Here is a 21,353-nt window from a genome sequence, read left to right on the forward strand (position 1 = left end):
ATCGAGCACCGGATAGTGTTATCCAACCAAAATTCAGCTCGCTTCGGCATCATCATCATCCGTAGCCTTAAATTCAGTGGCCCCATGTTTTGAATCCTATCATTTGGGGCTTACTTGACCTTATTTGGTCATCACCGGAGGTATTGTAGGTGCGGGGGTTGCATTTGTCGGGAATGGAGGTTGTGGAACAGCCGTGTTGGTTCGAATGTATTGATTAAACCATTCGTTCATCACACTATAAAAGGCTTGCCTAGCCTCGTCATTAGGATTGCTGGCCATAGGTTGAGAGTCCATGGCGCTGTCCCTTCTTGAGGAGCAGCGCCACACTCTCCACATCATCAGCTATCGCTCGGTTGGGATCGGGATCCATTGCTATAAACAAACACAAAGTCAAATTGTCAGAAATCACCACACTATCGATTCATCATTTAATGGCATGTATAGCTAGACCCCAAACACATCACGGTAGTCCTAGAATCGACTAAACCGTGGCTCTGATACCAATAAAATTGTAACACCCCGAACCCGAGACCATCGCCGGTGTCGGACACGAGGGGTTAACAAGCCAAGTTCACTTGTTTTGCCCATCCATTTGACATTTTCAGTCAGGCTGGAAAACTGCGTCACTGTCGCCTTAAAATCATATCTCGAGTTTCAAAACTCGGAAACTGGTTTCGTAAATTTTCCTGAATTTAGACTCATATATCCATCCATGGATTTATTTCTAGAATTTTGGTTGGGCCAATTGGTACAGTTTATTAGTTAAAGTCACCCATGTTACAGGGATCGACTGCTCTGACCTTCGTGCGGTATAACTTGAATATCTCTCTGTACAGGGCTTTAATGCTGGTGTCGTTTCTTTCTAATGAAACTAGACTCAAAATGGAATCTGTACATATAAGGTATGTCTCCTAATTATTTTTGGATAATTTATAGTAAATTTTAAAGTTGCGACAGGAACCCAGAAACCGTTCTGGCCCTGTCTCACAATAGCTTTAATAACTCTTAACATGTAACTCCTATGACCATTTCGTTTCTTCCATATGAAAATAGACTCATCAAGGTTCATTTACATAGCTTATTCACTATTTAATTCCATTCCTACGAATTTTGGTGATTTTTCACATTCACGTCACTGCAGCTGGCAGCATCTGTTTTTAAGGTAGGTCTTACCTATTTGGTAGTCTCCATGAACCAACTAGTCTTGCCATACATAGGTTCATATATGATCATTTTAACCATGCCAATGGCTGATCATATGACCAACATTCCCATTTCAAGCCATAGCCACATCATGACATCAAATATATACATACAAACCACAATTAGTCTAAGTTCATGCTTTTTTTTTTTTTCGAGCCATTTTCGCATGGCGTACATATATACATCACAACATATTTAACCAACAAGGGTAGTCCTATACATGCCATTTCAAGTTCAACCAAAAATTTATACCAAAATGGAGGCTTGATAGTGTGGATGACTTCGACTTCAACGATCCCAAATCCGATTGCTTCGAGCGAAATCTAGAAAACTGAGAGCCAAAGCAACGGGGTAAGCATTTTTATGCTTAGTAAGTCTCAAGGAATATAATCAACTCTAATTACAGCAATACATTCACATAGCCAAATGCATCATTTCATTGATACACATTCTTACTTCACACTTCATCATTATATAATTTCACAAAGTATCAATCAATTCAATAACTGAAATTCATTAGTCGGTTGAGCGAATGTTGCTCAAACATGTCGACTTTCCAATGCACATATAACGTACCTTATCCTTTGGGCTTTTCGAGTGTACTAATTGAATTCATTACAGCAACCAACACTCACCTCTAGCCCAAGATGCTTGAATATAACCGGATATAATCACGTGCACAAATGCCTTCGGTCCTAGCCAGATAGAATAACTCATACGAATGCCTTGGTCTTAGCCCGGATATAGCCACTAGCACAATTGCCTTGGTCTTAACCGGATATAATTTCCAGCATAATTGTCTTCGGGCTTAGCCGGATATCATTCAATTTCTCATGTACACATACATCAATAATCATTGGACATACATATTTCATTTTCGTTACTAAGGCTCAAACGCACATATATTCACAAGCATATTCGCCTTGGGACTTAGCCGGGTATCATTCAATTTCTCACACACATAAATCAATAATCATACACATCCATACTTCATCTCACATAATTCAAGTAAGGTCACTTCTTGAGGACTTACCTCGGATGTTGCCGAACGGCTTTTTCGGCTATTCGATCACCTTTTCCTTCCCTTGTCCAATTGTGGCCCTCTTAGCTCTTGAGCTAATTCAAACAAATTCAATTTATTAAAACCTCATTGTGCTTGCTTATGGCGAATATGACAAGGAGTTTTAAATGGTCATATGGCCACTCTTTAGCTTGAATACACAATGGTCATGCACATTTTATACTACATCAAGCAATTCAATACAATTTATTTGAGCATCAAGGAAAAGCTAAGGCCTTCAATAGGCTACTCAAGGCCGAATATTCATGTACATGTTGAGGTCAATTTTGCACTTAATACCTCACAAAAACAGCATGCATTTTACTAGTTAATGCTTTGCACATTGTGGCCCAAAACTTATAATATAGCATCAAGCACTTATATGTGTGCTAGGCCGAATTGTGCTTGCAATTTCACAAGCATTCTTCCACATCTTCTTCTTTAAACCAATATATTCATCACTTACTTCATAGCCAAAACATCATGTGTAAACATATATATACAATATGAGCATGGCGAATTTCAAGGTGTCCATAGCCATCCAAAATACAAATTTTAACTAACATGCAAGAAGCATGAACCATGCTCATGAATGCATCATGGCGAATATGACAATCATGCTCCATTCAATTTCAATCATGGTTAAACACAAAAGAAAACTCAAAATCTTACTCAAGAGTGGACAATCCATCATTGCATGCATCATCATCAAGCTTCACACTTAGCATGCAATGGCTTTATCACCATAACAACTTTGGCCAAATACCATTTCCATGGCATAACAAAGATTTGAGCCATGGCTAACATGCACATCAAGTTAGCAACCAAAACATGCATGAAACTCCTAACACAACCTCATACATACCTTAATCTTGATGCCAATTTAGCCAAATCACCTTCTAGATCTCTTCTAAACCAAGCATGAAGCAAAAATCCTCTTTCTTCCCTTATGATTTTCGGCCAAAAGGATGAGAAAGGATGAACACAACAAAATTTTTCTTCCTCTTTCTCAACTCGGGCAAGGGGGATTACCACACTCACACACATTTTTTTTTCATTTTTTATCACCCATACACCTTTGTTTATTATTTCACCCTAATGCACCAACAAAACATGTTTCATGACATGTTTAGCCCATCCTCCTTGTCATGGCCGCCACCACCTATAAAGGGGAATTTGACATGCAAGTCCTTTATTTTGCATGCATGCTTTAATTAGTCATCACGCATTTCCCCATCATACTTTCAAAGTTCGCTACTAGGTCCTTTCTAGTGAAATTCACCTTTATAACACTAAACCAATCATCAAAAAATGTCATACATGAATACACACATATTATAGGCATCGAAATAAATTTTAAATTATTTTTATGCCTCGGTTTTGTGGTCCCGAGACCACCTTCCGACTAGGGTCAATTTTGGGCTGTCACAAAGTCCATTTCCTTTATTCAACTAACCATTTAATCACTCAGATCAAATAGTGATCAAAATTTACATCTTTTATGATTTAGTCCTTTTTAATTAATTAACTATCAAAACATTAAAATTTTTCAACAAAATTTTAATACCACCTTAATGACACTTTGTAAATATTTTTAAAAATATTTACAGCTTGGTTTATAGAAAAGAGGTCACAATACCTCATTTTCTAAAACCACTTGACCTTAGGGTCATACCACTTGAACTTAATAACTCACTTATATAACATAAATTATCAAATCAAAAACCTTTTTAAAACCATATTTGTCTCCTAAATGTTAAATAATAATATTTACGAACTTACTCATTAAATTTGGTGGCCTTGAAACCACATTACAGGTTGTTGATCCACTCAAAAGAAACCCAGATATGATGTTTGAAGCTGCAAAATGTGAGGATTATGTAAGGAAAACTTTAGGATTATATGAGTACCCTATGAACTTTTTTCTATTTGTTGCATGTATGTTTATATGCTTATTTCTTCTATGTTAAAAGGCCGATCTATGAAACAAAACATGAACTATGTATGTGTGATATGTTGGTTCTATGAAAATGTGTATATAATAAGATTGCATGTGTCGCTTGATGCCTAAATGACAATGCGCCTTTACTATGAAAAAAAAAGTATGAACATAATGAATGTGCAAGAAACATGATCTAAATTATAAGTTCCTGTTTTGTTGAAATGTGCATGCATGAGTGTTCTTGAAGCACAACTGTCTTTGTATAATGAGTCTAAGTTGCATGTCTAGAAATGTAAATGCATCTGCATGTTGAAGTTTATAGCAATGAGCCAGTTAAGAATAAGTTTGCATGTCGAGTCTACTTCCGTGTGCGAGTCTGTTGGGATAGTAAACATGAATTCTGATATGGAAGCCCATGTCCATGACAAGTGAAGACCATATAGTGTAAAACTTAGTCATGGTAGCTATGACATCGTGTGGAGAAAAGATGAAAATGACAGTTGTATGAGTACCAGAGGATGAGGGGAAAACCTCATGATGATGAGTTTAGGAAAATCCCTATTGTTGAAAACACCATTACTTAAAAGTGATGCCTTTGTGATTGAATATGTTATATGTGAGCCTTTGTGGCTGAATTTGTTATATGTTAGCCTTTGTGGCTATTCTTTATTATATGTGAGGTTTAGTGGTGGAACCTATTATAAGTGGAAGCCTTTGTGGTTGTTCTATGTTACATGAGAGCCTTAGTGGCGGAAAATGTTATATATGGATGCCATTGTGGCTATTATCTATTACATGTGAGCCTTTATGGCAAAATCGTCAAGGAGAAGCCTTTGTGACTGATTATGTTATGAGAAGAGCCTTCATGGCTGATTCTATTGGAAGCGCTTTCATGGAAAAGCCTATTGTATGTATCTGGACGCCCTTGTAGCTATCTAATGATGTATGGATGCCCTTGCGGCTATCTAAGTCAAGTGGACGCCCTCTGTAACATCCTGATTTTAGGCCTAGTCAGAATAGTGGTTTCGAGACAATAAATCTGAAGTAGAAATTATTATTTTATGAATAGGTTGAGGTCTATGATATGTTTTCATGATTGTGTGAAATTTTCATGAAGAAATTTTATGGATAAAGTGTCTAATTTGACATTTAGGACTAAATTGCAAAAGTTGCAAAATGTGAGTTCTAGAAGCTTTAAGCATGAAATTGTCATGGATTATTAATTAGAGGTCCTTAAATATAAATTTTCCCAATATCTAATTTTATGGACAAAAATAGGCATGGATAGGTAAAAATTCAAAGTTAAGTAAAAATGGCATTTTGGTCATTTAGTAATTAAAAGATTAAAAAGGGAAAAATGAAGCAAAATTTGCTCCTTTTTTTCAAGCTAGGGCCAAAACTTTGAAGCTTTCCATATCTAGGGTTTCTTCACTTTCCAAGCTTGATAGTAAGTGCATCCTAGCCCCGTTTTTAATGTTCTTTCCATTTCCGATCTATCTATTTCTACCATTATTTTGAGCTAGGGTTCATGTTCAAAAAATCACCCATGTGTGACATGCATGTATTTTGATGTTTAATGGAGGAATATGAAAGCTCGATGTGTGATAAACATCTTTTACTAAGTGGTTTTTCATGAAAACACCTAAAAAGGACTTATTTGTAAAAGTTGTAAAAATGAGTAGTAGAAATGTGATTTAATGAAAAATGTGAGCTAGTATAAGCATGATATAGGTTCGGCTAGGCTGGGTAACAAAAAAAATGAATACATTTCATTTTACGAGCCTAGGGACTAATTTATAAATATGTGAAAGTTTAAGGGCAAAATTATAATTTTGCCAAAGTATTGTTTTTGGACTGATTTTAACAATGTGATTATTAAATGAGCTAAATTTGCTATTATAGATCAAGAAAAACAGAGTCTAGACCTAGATCGGGGAAAGAACAAGATTTTGGGCTAAATCGAATTAGTTGTCCATATTTTGTACCAAGGTAAGTTCGTGTGTAAATAATGCAACTTTATATTATGCATTTATTATTTGATATTGCATGAATTGTTTAATTATTGTTATGAGTACGTTCGATGAAGATTCGATGTGATAAAATTTTCGGTTGAACCTTAGGAATAGATAGGATACAAATGTCATAACATTAGGGTTATGTGTGATTTCGTGTAAAGACCATATCTGGGATATGGCATCGATACGTGATTTTGTGTAAGACCAATTCCGGGACATCGCATTGATATGGGAAATTGTGTAAGACCATAGTTGGGCTATCGGCATCGGTATATGTGATCCCATGTAAGATCATATATGGGATATGGCATTGTCATCTTACTATGTGTATGAGATTTCCCAGGTATCCTTTAGCATTCCAAGTGGTTCAATGGGTAATTTGAAGGTTACGTTAATGATGTGAAAGGTTATGATTCCATTATGAAATGGTACAGGTACGTACGCAAAACTCATGAGAAATGAGCTCGGTTCATAATGCATTATCGGTAAGGATGCAAATGAGTAAGATATGCCTATGATCATTTGATGATTATGTGCAAATTTATAATATGCTATGTGTATGTTATGTCATGTTTAATATTGTTTATTATTTACATGCAAACTTACTAAGCTTCAAGCTTACCCCTTCCTTTTCATTCCTTATAGTATCACCAAGCTAGCTTAGGGATCGGAAGTTGTCGAAATATCGATCATACTATCAATTTAGTCATTTGGTTATAATTGGTTTTGATATTTTGAATATGGCATGTATAGGGGACTTGGTCTTTTTGTTTATGTGTCAAATTGATTTGGCCCAATGTGTTGCCTACTAATGACTTGATGATTTATTTTGTATATGGCCATGAGATATGGCTTATATTGATAATTGGGTTGTAAGCCTATTTATTCATGCATGCATATTGTAACACTCCTTACCCGTATCCCAAGCTAGAGCAGGGTTTGAGGCATTACTGGACTTACGTCATAACATTTAAACACATTCGAATCATACATTTTTCATATAATTTAAAACATTTATCATGCACAATCATATTGTCCCTCACTAGGCTCATCACAGCCTTAAAACATGCTCGAAAGAGGTTTGGGACTAAACCGATGACATTTGAAACCTTTTTGAAACTTAGAAAATTTTCATCTCTGTAGGGGTCACACGCTCGTGTACCCCGATTGTGTGCCTCACACGGGCACTAGACACATCCATGTGATCTAGCCGTGCTAAAACAAAGTATACATACTGACTTTCACCCACGGCCAAACAGATACACCCGTGTGCTATGGCCATGTGATACTTAGCTAGCTACTGACTTAAGCCCACGGCCATATGACACGCCCATGTGTCTTAACCGTGCGGTCTTAGGAGGTTACTACTTTGCATACACAGCCACAAGGCACGCCCGTGTGCCCTGGCCGTATGGCACAATGCAGGCTTGGTTTAAGCCAAAATTGCCACCTCTTTTTGGGTCATTCCTACAAGCAACATAAAATAACATTTATACCAGAATTTTCAGCCAATTCCATGCTCAAAACATGCTTTACTATAACTAAATCATCATCATTCAATAACTTATTCAAATCCATGCCAAAACTAAGCACAAACATATCATTTGCTAGCCAACTCTCATGGCATAACATATATACATATCAAAACTTAAATACATAAACATTCTAGTCTATACATGCCATATACCAAGCCCCAAAGTGTAAAAATACCGAAAATCAATAGCAGGATAGTGTGATGCGATCTCTGTTGATTTCCAACCCTAGAAAACTTCTGAAACACTACAAAACATAGAAAAATAACACAAAGTAAGCTTCACAGCTTAGTAAGTTCGTAATTCAAAGAAATAAAGCTTATAACTTCAATTTATAAGCATAAACCATTTAAGTCAATCCAACATGTCTTGGCCTTGGCCTTGGCCTAAAATAACATTAGCTTTTAAATTTTTATTATCACATGAACTAGAAAATTATCATAAAGCATTATGACCTGAGTTTACATTATGTGTATTCACATATCAAGCACATAGCTAAATATCTTTAAATCATCCAAAAACTTATTATTTTCCATGCTTTCAATAGTAATTCAAATCTAAGAATTTGCTAATCTTTACCCTTTTCTCATAACCATTAAGCCACAATTTAAATGAGTAAAAATGGAGTATATCTCAACTCATCTTGACCCAAAAGCCTAACATGTAATCATCAACCAAATTTATTATTCAATCACTATTCATTCCATAATGATCATGAACTCACCATTTTCATAGATTCAATACTCAATTGAATTTTCGTACATACCTATACCATATTGTACCAATTTCCGTATATACCTTTATCATCTCGTACCAATCTCATACTCAATCACATCTTTCATTTACCCATTGAATATTCAATGTATCGCACATTAGATGCCATACCTGATACCTTGCACACTAAGTGTCGTTCTGGATGTTTCGCACACTAAGTGCCATCCTCGTTACTTCGCACAATAAGTGCCATTCTGGATGTCTCACAAACTAAGTGCCATCCCCGATACTTCGCACGTTAAGTGCCACATATAATTATTCAATGTATCACTTAACATAGTAATAGTCATGAATATATCATTTGTACAATTTCAACGCATTAAATATTCAAATATAATAATACTTAATGCATACGAACTTACCTCAATCGTCAAAACATTGAATGGTTCGACTAGTCCGAAACTTTGTTTTTCCCTCGATATAGACTCGTATGAGGCTTAACTTGATCTAATCAATCAAATTCAGCTATTTCAATTCATATTCTATTCATTTTAACTCAATTTCATATTTTGGTAAAATTAATATTTTACCCTTGAAATTTCACACTTTTACAATTTAGACCTTATCACATAAAATCACAATTTCATGAAATTAAACACAAAACCCAAGCTAGCCAAATTTTCCATATATTACTATCAGCCCATATTTTCAATTTATTACACATAGTAACCACTAAATTTCCACATTTCACAATTTAATCCAAAATTGACATTTTTACCAAAATTCACTTCACAACACTTGTACATTTAAGAACAATGATTTATTTTCCAGCATCAACTAACAAAATACTCATGCATTCAACAATGGCAACATTCAAGTACTTTAATAGTTTTGTAATCGGAGATACAGGCTAGCTAGAATACAAAGCAATGATTCCAAAAACGTAAAAATTATTAAAAACGGGAATCAAAAACCATACCATGCAATCCAATTTCCATGGCTAAATGTAAAAGCTTCCATGGCTGCCATTCTTTCTCCATTTTCGGTTGCCAAAATGATAGTGGAAGATGATACATAATTTGTTTTATTCATTTTAACATTAGTTTCCAATTTACTATTTTAACATTTTAATTTAAAACAAATTTCAACAATACCAACTCCCATAAATGTCCACTAACACTTAAATGGTATAATTACAACATAAGTGCCTCCACTTTAATAAATCATAGCTATCAGACACGTTAACTAATAGCACACAAGTTTTACACTTTACGCAATTTAGTCCTTTTTGCTTAATTAACTATTGAAACGATAAAATTTTTCAACGAAACTTTAATACCATCTTATTGCCACTCCGTAAATATTTACAAAAATATTTATGACTCGGTTTATAGAAACGAGGTCCCCAATACCTCATTTTCTAAACCCACTTAACCTTAGGGTCATACCACTTGAACTTAATAAACCGTTTATAAAACAAAAAAAAAATCACTATATTAAAAACATTTTTAAAATCACAATTAACTCATAATTATTAAATATAATACTTACAAACCTATTCGTCGGATTTGGCGGCCCCGAAACCACTGTTCCGATTAACCCTAAAAATGAGCTGTTAAACTCTCTCCCCTTAAGGATTTTCGTCCCCGAAAACCTTACCAGAGAATAAATTAGTGATTTACTTTCACTAGTCTCATCAATTTCTCACATAGCCTCAGAACTCTCAACTTTTCAATCTCATGAACTAAGATTATGATCTACTCTTTACTATACATCATAACAAGCTGAGTTTCTACTTCTGTAAAAGATACTATAGATAAAGGATCTTATTTGTATCATCATATCATATATATAAGAAACACATTATGGGTCTTCTCAAGTTCTGATAATAATCTCATTCAGTCCAATGAATTGCGAACTCAACTTTTCTTTATAATTAAATCGAGAAATTCTATTCCCACTATAATACTTTTACAAATACTAAATTTTCTATTGAAAATTCAATGCTTTTACGTATCAAGCCCACATATATTTCTACCAATCTAAAACGGCTTTTAGACGGTCACTAATTACTTTCATTTCCCATCAGTCTCTCCAATCACATCGACCCCGGAATTCTTTTTATCAAAATTCAATTCAATACAACGAAGCTCAGTAATTGCATCCATACCACGCTCATACAATGCTATCTTAATACTCATTTCATAACTAAACTTTTACCTTGTGAATCTAAATCTCTCTCTCAAATCAGCCAACCGTTGAAGAATGTAATGCGATGCTAAATTGAAACTGTCTATCTAAAGCACACTGAAATTTTCTATCAAATCACAATATAGAATTCAAGTTTCTATCCACAATAATAAAGTCTAGCACACTATGTGATCCGAAAATTTCTGATACGTATAACTCAGCTAATCTACCAAGAGATAAATTCGTACGCACGGAGATAAAATATGCATACTGTCTATTTCATTTCTACTCAGATATCAATACATACTATAACAGTTCCGAAAACACTCGATAATTAGTTTCAGCCATTAGACATTTGGATACAAAGTTAGAAGTATCACTTTTCATATTTATTCACCAATACAACTGCCTTAGATTATTGTACATCTTAGTACTCCTCAAATGGACAGATAATTACTACTGCGCTAGATGTAACAATTGTTGTAAAATCTCTGGATTTCTTGGTACACGAACTCTATCTTGACACAATGAATGATTGTCGGTTACAATATGAAATTTTAAATTAGAAATCAATTTACGTTGTACCTCTTTTTTTTAACTTGTAATTCACTGACACACCTCTTAACCTCACAAATTTGCTGATTAAACATCAATTGTGACAGCCCAAAATTGACCCTAGTCGGAAGGTGGTCTCGGGACCACAAAACCGAGGCATAAAAATAATTAAAAATTTATTTTGATGCCTATAATATGTGTGTGCTCATGTATGACATTTTATGATGATTGATTTAGTGTTATAAGGGTGAATTCCACAAGAAAGGACTTAGTAATGAACTTTGAAAGTATGATAGGAAATGTGTGATGACTAATTAAAGCATGCATGCAAAATAATGGACTTGCATGTCAAATTCCCCTTTTATAGGTGGTGGCCGGCCATGACAAGGAGGATGGGCTAAACATGTCATGAAACATGTTTTGTTGGTGCATTAGGGTGAAATAATAAACAAAGGTGTATGGGTGATAAAAAATGAAAAAAAATGTGTGTGAGTGTGGTAATCCCCCATTGCCGTGAGTTGTAGAGAAGGAAAGAAAAAATTTTGTTCATCCTTTCTTTGAGCCAAAACTAAGGAAGAAGGAGGATTTTTGCTTCATGCTTGGTTTGGAAGAGATCTAGAAGGAGATTTGGCTAAGTTTGCATCAAGATTAAGGTATGTATGAGGTTGTGTTAGGAGTTTCATGCATGCTTTGGTTGCTAACTTGATGTGCATGTTAGCCATGGCTCAAATCTTTGTTAAGCCATGGAAATGGTATTTGGCCAAAGTTGTTATGGTGATAAAGCCATTGCATGCTAAGTGTGAAGCTTGATGATGATGCATGCAATGATGGATTGTCTACTCTTGAGTAAGATTTTGAGTTTTCTTTGTTTTATCATGATTGAAATTGAAAAGGAGCATGATTGTCATATTCGCCATGATGCATTCTTGAGCATGATTCATGCTTCTTGCATGTTAGTTAAAATTTGTGTTTTGGATGGCTATGGACACCTTGAAAATTCGCCATGCTCATATATGCATATATATGATTGCACATTATGTTTGGTTATGAACTAAGTGATGAATATATTGGTTTAAAGAAGAAAATGTGGAAGAATGCTTGTGAAATTGCAAGCACAATTCGGCCTAGCACACATATAAGTGCTTGATGCTATATTATAAGTTTTGAGCCACAATGTGCAAAGCATTAATTAGTAAATTGCATGTTGTTTTTGTGAGGTATTAAGTGCAAAATTGACCTCAACATGTACATGAATATTCGGCCTTGGGTAGCCTATTGAAGGCCTTAGCATTTCCTTGATGCTCAAATAAATTGTATTGAATTGCTTGATGTAGTATAAAATGTGCATGACCATTGTGTATTCAAGCTAAAGAGTGGCCATATGACCATTTAAAATCCTTGTCATATTCGCCATAAGCAAGCACAATGAGGTTTTAATAAATTGAATTTGTTTGAATTAGCTCAAGAGCTAAGAGGGCCACAATTGGACAAGGGGAAGGAAAAGGTGATCGAATAGCCGAAAAAGCCGTTCGACAACATCCGAGGTAAGTCCTCAAGAAGTGACCTTACTTGAATTATGTAAGATGAAACATGGATGTGTATGATTATTGATCATGTGTGTATGAGTATTTGAATTCCACCCGGGCTAAGTCCCGAAGGCGAATATGCTAATGATTATAATTGTGTTTGAGCCTTAGTAACGAAAATGAAATATGTATGTCCAATGATTATTGATGTATGTGTGCATGAGAAATTGAATGATATCCGGGCTAAGCCCCGAAGACAATTATGCTGAAATTTATATCCGGGTTAAGACCCGAAGGCAATTGTGCTAGTAGTTAAATCCGGGCTAAGACCCGAAGGCATTTGTGCAAATCGTGATATCCGGGTAAAGTCCCGTAGGCCTTGGTGCGGGTTACCATAACCGGGCTATGTCCCGAAGGCGATTGAACGAGTACCGACATCCGGATAAACTCCGAAGGTATGTGATTTGAAAATTATGAGCTTGCTGGAAAATTTCAGCTAATGCACTTGTGAAATTTCCCAATGATAAGGTAAGTACGGTGTGTGCTTATGCCGCTAGGAGTAAGCGCGATGAATATCCGCTCCTATGATGGAGCGAGTTATCGGCCTTAATGAAGCCGTTATTTGTGTATGAACATAAGAGTTGGGATGGTGAAGTAAGTATGATTATGTGAATGTGCATTAATGAAATGATGCATTTAACTATGTGAATGTATTGCTGTAATTAGAGTTGATTATATTCCTTGAGACTTACTAAGCATAAAATGCTTACTCACCGCTTTGGCTCTCGGTTTTCTAGATTTCGCCGATAGCAATCGGATTCGGGATCGTTGAAGTCGAAGTCATCCACACTATCAAGCCTCCATTTTGGTATAAATTTTGGTTGAACTTGAGATGGCATGTATAGGACTACCTCTTGTTTGTTAAATATGTTGTAATGTAAGTATGTACGGCCATGCGAAAATGGCTCGAAAAGGGAAGCATGAACTTAGACTAATTGTGGTTTGTATGTATATATTTGGTGTCATGATGTGGCTATGGATTGGAAATGGGAATGTTGGTCATATGATCAGCCATTGGCATGGTTAAAATGATCATATATGAACCTATGTATGGCAAGACTAGTTGGTTCATGGAGACTACCAAATAGGTAAGACCTACCTTAAAACAGATGCTGCCAGCTGCAGTGGCGTGAATGTGAAAAATCACCAAAATTCATAGGAATGGAATTAAATAGTGAATAAGCTATGTAAATGAACCTTGATGAGTCTATTTTCTTATGGAAGAAACGAAATGGTCATAGGAGTTACAGGTTAAGAGATATTAAAGCTATTGTGAGACAGGGCCAGAATGGTTTCTGGGTTCCCTGTCGCAACTTTAAAAATTTACTATAAATTATCCAGAAAGAATTAGGCGACATACCTTATATGTACAGATTCCATTTTGAGTCTAGTTTCATTTGAAACAAACGGCACCAGCATTAAAGGCCTGTACAGAGAGATATTCAAGTTATACCGCGCGAAGGTCAGAGCAGTCGATCCCTGTAACATGGGTGACTTTAACTAATAAACTGTACTAGTTGGCCCGACCAAAATTCTAGAAATAAATCCATGGATGGATATATGAGTCTAAATTCAGGAAAATTTACGAAACCAGTTTCCGAGTTGTGAAACTCGAGATATGATTTTAAGGCGACGGTGATGCAGTCTTCCAGCCTGACTGGAAATGTCAAATTGGTGGGCAAACCATGTGAACTTGGCTTGTTAACCCCTCGTGTCCGACATCGCAATGGTCTCGGGTTCGGGTGTTACAATTTTATTGGTATCAGAGCCACGGTTTAGTCGATTCTAGGACTACCGTGATGTGTTTGGGGTCTAGCTATACATGCCATTAAATGATGAATCGATAGTGTGGGGATTTCGACAATTTGATTTTGTGTTTGTTATTAGCAATGGATCCCGATCCCAACCGAAAGCGATAGCTGATGGTGTGGAGAGTGTGGCGCTGCTCCCACGCAAGGGACAGCGCCGCGGACTCTCAACCTATGGCCAGCAATCTTAATGACGAGGCTAGGCAAGCCTTTTATAGTGTGATGAACGAATGGTTCAATCAATACATTTGAACCAACACTACTGTTCCACAACCTCCGTTTCGACAAATGCAACCCCAAGACCTACAATACCTCCGTGATCGACCAAATAAGGTCAAGTAAGCCCCCATCGATAGGATTCAAAACACGGGCCACCGAATTTAAGGCTACGGATGATGATGATGCCGAGCGAGCTGAATTTTGGTTAGATAACACTATCCGGTGCTTGATGAGCTATCCTGTACACCGATGAGTGCTTAAAGTGTACCATCTCCTTGTTACGCGAGTCCGCCTACTATTGGTGGAGTACTCGACTTCGTGGTGCCTAGAGAGCAAGTGACTTGGGAATTCTTTCAAACCGAGTTCTGAAAAAGTATATCATCGAGATTTATCGACCAAAAGTGGAGGGAATTTCTTGATCTTAAGCAAGGTTCTATGTCCGTTATCGACTACGAACGAAAGTTTGTGAGGCTTAGCGAGACGCGAGAATGCATTTCGTCCAAGCTATTATGTGTAAACGCTTCGAGGATGGGCTGAATGATGATATAAGGATGTTTGTTGGCATTCTCGAGATACGAGAGTTCGAGTACTCGTTGAGCAAGCTTGTAAAGTCAAGAGCTTAGAAAGGAGAAACAAAAAGCTGATGTGGGAACCGGAGAATTTCGAAGAGGTCCTCGGAAAGTCTCTTCAACAAGCATCGAAGGATTTCGAGATGATGTGAGCCGGTCTAGAGGCGTTTGGGCTTTTCTAGACGAGGACGCGATCGACCCCTGTGACCACACGAGTCACTTCGATCGCGATGGTGGAAATGATCGCCGAGAGGGCGAGTGTCAACATTGTGGCAAATGGCATTCGGGAGCTGTTGGTTTCGTGATCACTCCGCTATAAGTGTGGATCGGCCGACCACTTTAGGAAGGATTGCCCGAGGATGCTTGAACAGAATGTGAGTCAGAGTGGAAACTCGGGTACTACCGCTGCTCGAGGTAGGCCACCTAGAAATATGGGCAATGTCAGTGGCGGTCAGAGAGGATCTAGAGATGCTACCATCGATCTCGAGGCTCGTGCTCTGCGAGGACTTATGCCATACGCGACGCCGAGGATGCTGCCTCTCCAGATGTCATTACCGGTACTTTCACTCTTTTCAATACAAATGTGATTGCTTTGATTGACCCTGGTTCTACTCATTCATATATATGTGAAACCTTAGCATCCAGTAAGACTTGCCTATCGAGTTTACTGAGTTTGTAATTCGGGTATCAAACCCCTTGGGTCATTACGTGCTTGTCAACAAAGTGTGCAAGAAAAGTCCCCTAGTGTTCCGAGGTTCTTGTTTTCCGGCGAACTTGATGCTTTTGCCGTTCGATGAGTTCGACGTTATTCTTGGTCTGGATTGGTTGACCATGCACGATCGCGGTTGTAAATTGAAAGAGCAAGACTATCGATTTGAGGAGCTCGAATAACAAGATAATACTGGTTGAGTCTACGGACTTAAAGGAGTTGCCACCGTAATATCGCCGATGTTGGCCCGTAAATATGTAAGAAAAGGGGCGGCGCACCTTGCGACGTGCTCGATGACAAGGAATCGAAAAGAAACCCGAATCTGCGTCCGTGGTTTGTGAATACCGGATGTTTTCCCAAGAATTGCCGGGCTTACCACTGTTCGGAAGTAGAATTTGGCATCGAATTGGTACTGGTACCATTCCAATTTCGATAGCTCCGTATCGTATGGCATTAACGGAGTTAAAGGAATTGAAGGTCCAATTGCAAGAATTGACGGATAGAGGTTTCGCTCGACCGAGTTTTTTTTTCTCCATGGGGCGCACAAAGTATTGTTTGTGAAAAAGAAGGACGGAAGCATGAGGTTGTGCATCGACTATCGCCAACTCAATAAAGTGACGATAAAGAATAAATATCTGTTACCACTAATTGACGATTTGTTTGATCAATTAAAGGGAGCCTCGGTGTTTTCAAAGATAGATTTAAGGTCGGGTACTATCGGTTGAGGTCCGAGAATCGGACATACCCAAAACCGCTTTTAGAACGAAATACGGTCACTACTGAATTCTTGGTGATGCCGTTGGGGCTCACTAATGCCCTACGGTGTTTATGGATTTAATGAATAGAATTTTCGACCATACTTGGATCGGTTCGTAGTTGTATTTATCGATGACAATTAGGTCAATTCGAGAGATGAAACCGAACACCGAGGCTAGTGTTGCAAATCTTACGAGATAAGCGATTATACGCAAAGTTCGGTAAATGTGAATTTTGGTGAAAGAGGTTAGTTTTTTTGGGGCACGTGGTGTCCGCATCGGTGTCGTGGTGGACCCGAACAAAATTTCGACCATAGTCAATTGGAAACCTCCAAGGAATGTTACCAAGTTTGGAGCTTTTGGGGCTTGCCGGATACTATCGACGATTTGTGAAAGGTTTTTCGATGATAGTCTGCGTCGATGACGAAACTACTCTAAAAGATGTTGAGTTCGAGTGGTCGGAACGCTGTCAAGAAAGTTTCGATCGACTAAAACTTGTTTAACCGAGGCCCCAGTGCTAGTACAGTTGAGTCCGTAAAGAGTTTGTCATATACAATGACGATCCTTGCTTGGGTTAGGTTGTGTGTTGATGCAAGAAGGTCGAGTTGTGGCTTACGCGTCGAGACAACTAAAGCCGCATGAGAGAAACTATCCGACCCATAACCTTGAACTAGCGACCATAGTGTTCGCCTTGAAGATATGGCGGCATTACTTGTTTGGAGAAAGGTGTCATATTTATTCGGACCACAAGAGTCTAAAATATTTGATGACTCGTAACGATTTAAACCTCGCGACAAAGACGTTGGCTTGAGTTGTTGAAAGACTATGAACTCAAAGATTGATTATCACCGGAAAGGCCAACGTGGTGGCCGATGCTTTAAGTCGCAAGGCATCGCTCGCTTTGAGAGCGATGGATGCTCATTTATCCGTTTCACCCGAGGAGGTGCTAGTAGTCGAATTAGAGGCCAAACCATTATTGATTCATCAAATACTTGAATCTCAAAAGGTCGACGCTGAATTGGTCGCTAAGCGAGCGAATGTGTTTCGGATGAAGAATCGAATTTGATTGACGACAATGACCGCTTGACGCTCAAGGGTCGATTATGTATTCCAAGGATTCGAACTTGTTTCGATGATTTTGAGCGAGGCTCACGAGAGTCGAATGTCAATCCACCGGGTAGTACTAAAATGTACAATGACCAAACGCCAATTTTGGTGGCCGGTATGAAATAAGACATTTCGAATTTGTTTCAAGGTGTCTGATATGTCAACAAGTGAAAGCGGAACATCAAGTGCCATCGGGATTACTTTAGCCAATCATGATACCTGAATAGAAATGGGATCGAGTGACAATGGATTTTATATCTGGATTACCAGTGTCGGCAAGTAAGAAAGATGCGATTTGGGTCATTGTTGATAGACTGACCAAGTCCGCTCATTTTATCCTCGTCGCACAGATTTTTCGCCGATAAATTGGCGTAATTATACGTCTCCCAAATTATTCGATTGAATGGGGTGCCTATTTCTATCGTGTCGGATAGAGACCCAAGATTACGTCGCGATTTTGGAAAAAATTGCAAGAGGCTTTGGGTACCAAGTTGCATTTCAAAGACCGCCTTTCACCCCCAAACCGATGGTCAATCCGAAGCGGATAATTTAGATACTTGAGGATATGTTAAGATGTTGCGTCCTCGAGTTTAGTGGTTCATGGGAACGGTATTTGCCGTTGATTGAATTTGCTTACAACAACAACTTTCAATCAAGTATTAAGATGGCACCTACGAGGCCTTATACGGTCGTAAATGCCGACGCCATTGTTTTGGACCGAGCTCGGTGAAAGCAAGATTTTCGGTGGATTTGATTAGGGATGCTGAATGTAAAGTGAAAGTAATCCGTGAAAGTCTCGAAGATAGCCTCCGATCGTCGAAGTCGACGCGGACCTAAAGCGTAAGGATATCGAGTATCGTGGGTGATAAAGTGTTTTCAAGGTATCGCCTTGGAAAAAGATACTCGATTCTACCGTAAGGGCAAGTTGAGCCCGAGGTTCGTTGGGCCATATGAGATATCCGAGTGAGTCGATCCAGTGGCATATCGTTTGATTTTGCCCCCGAACTCGAAATGGTTCACGATGTCTTTCACGCTTCGATGCTTCGACGCTATAGATCCGATCCATCGCACGTGATTAGTCCATCAGAAATTGAAATTCAAGCTAATATGAGTTATGAGGAAGAACCGATTCGTATCCTATCACGAGAAGTGAAAGAGTTGTGAAACAAGCGGGTTCCGCTAGTAAAAGTGTTATGGCTCAAGCACGGGATAGAAGAAGCTACTTGGGAGACCGAGAACTCTATGAAAGAGCGATATCCAAACCTATTTACGGTAAGATTTTCGGGACGAAAATTTCTTAAGTGGGGGAGAGTTGTGACAGCCCAAAATTGACCCTAGTCGGAAGGTGGTCTCGGGACCACAAAACCGAGGCATAAAAATAATTAAAAATTTATTTTGATGCCTATAATATGTGTGTGCTCATGTATGACATTTTATGATGATTGATTTAGTGTTATAAGGGTGAATTCCACAAGAAAGGACTTAGTAATGAACTTTGAAAGTATGATAGGAAATGTGTGATGACTAATTAAAGCATGCATGCAAAATAATGGACTTGCATGTCAAATTCCCCTTTTATAGGTGGTGGCGGCCATGACAAGGAGGATGGGCTAAACATGTCATGAAACATGTTTTGTTGGTGCATTAGGGTGAAATAATAAACAAAGGTGTATGGGTGATAAAAAATGAAAAAAAATGTGTGTGAGTGTGGTAATCCCCCCATTGCCGTGAGTTGTAGAGAAGGAAAGAAAAAATTTTGTTCATCCTTTCTTTGAGCCAAAACTAAGGAAGAAGGAGGATTTTTGCTTCATGCTTGGTTTGGAAGAGATCTAGAAGGAGATTTGGCTAAGTTTGCATCAAGATTAAGGTATGTATGAGGTTGTGTTAGGAGTTTCATGCATGCTTTGGTTGCTAACTTGATGTGCATGTTAGCCATGGCTCAAATCTTTGTTAAGCCATGGAAATGGTATTTGGCCAAAGTTGTTATGGTGATAAAGCCATTGCATGCTAAGTGTGAAGCTTGATGATGATGCATGCAATGATGGATTGTCTACTCTTGAGTAAGATTTTGAGTTTTCTTTGTTTTATCATGATTGAAATTGAAAAGGAGCATGATTGTCATATTCGCCATGATGCATTCTTGAGCATGATTCATGCTTCTTGCATGTTAGTTAAAATTTGTGTTTTGGATGGCTATGGACACCTTGAAAATTCGCCATGCTCATATATGCATATATATGATTGCACATTATGTTTGGTTATGAACTAAGTGATGAATATATTGGTTTAAAGAAGAAAATGTGGAAGAATGCTTGTGAAATTGCAAGCACAATTGACCTAGCACACATATAAGTGCTTGATGCTATATTATAAGTTTTGAGCCACAATGTGCAAAGCATTAATTAGTAAATTGCATGTTGTTTTTGTGAGGTATTAAGTGCAAAATTGACCTCAACATGTACATGAATATTCGCCTTGGGTAGCCTATTGAAGGCCTTAGCATTTCCTTGATGCTCAAATAAATTGTATTGAATTGCTTGATGTAGTATAAAATGTGCATGACCATTGTGTATTCAAGCTAAAGAGTGGCCATATGACCATTTAAAATCCTTGTCATATTCGGCCATAAGCAAGCACAATGAGGTTTTAATAAATTGAATTTGTTTGAATTAGCTCAAGAGCTAAGAGGGCCACAATTGGACAAGGGAAGGAAAAGGTGATCGAATAGCCGAAAAAGCCGCTCGACAACATCCGAGGTAAGTCCTCAAGAAGTGACCTTACTTGAATTATGTAAGATGAAACATGGATGTGTATGATTATTGATCATGTGTGTATGAGTATTTGAATTCCACCGGGCTAAGTCCCGAAGGCGAATATGCTAATGATTATAATTGTGTTTGAGCCTTAGTAACTGAAAATGAAATATGTATGTCCAATGATTATTGATGTATGTGTGCATGAGAAATTGAATGATATCCGGGCTAAGCCCCAAGACAATTATGCTGAAATTTATATCCGGTTAAGACCAAGGCAATTGTGCTAGTAGTTAAATCCGGGCTAAGACCAAGGCATTTGTGCAAATCGTGATATCCGGGTAAAGTCCCGTGAGGCCTTGGTGCGGGTTACCATAACCGGCTATGTCCCAAGGCGATTGAACGAGTACCGACATCCGGATAAACTCGAAGGTATGTGATTTGAAAATTATGAGCTTGCTGGAAAATTTCAGCTAATGCACTTGTGAAATTTCCCAATGATAAGGTAAGTACGGTGTGTGCTTTATGGCGCTAGGAGTAAGAGCGTATGAATATCCGCTCCTATGATGGAGCGAGTTATCGGCCTTAATGAAGCCGTTATTTGTGTATGAACATAAGAGTTGGGATGGTGAAGTA

This window comes from Gossypium arboreum, chromosome 5, assembly GCF_025698485.1.
Source record: "Gossypium arboreum isolate Shixiya-1 chromosome 5, ASM2569848v2, whole genome shotgun sequence".
NCBI classification, from domain to species: domain Eukaryota; kingdom Viridiplantae; phylum Streptophyta; class Magnoliopsida; order Malvales; family Malvaceae; genus Gossypium; species Gossypium arboreum.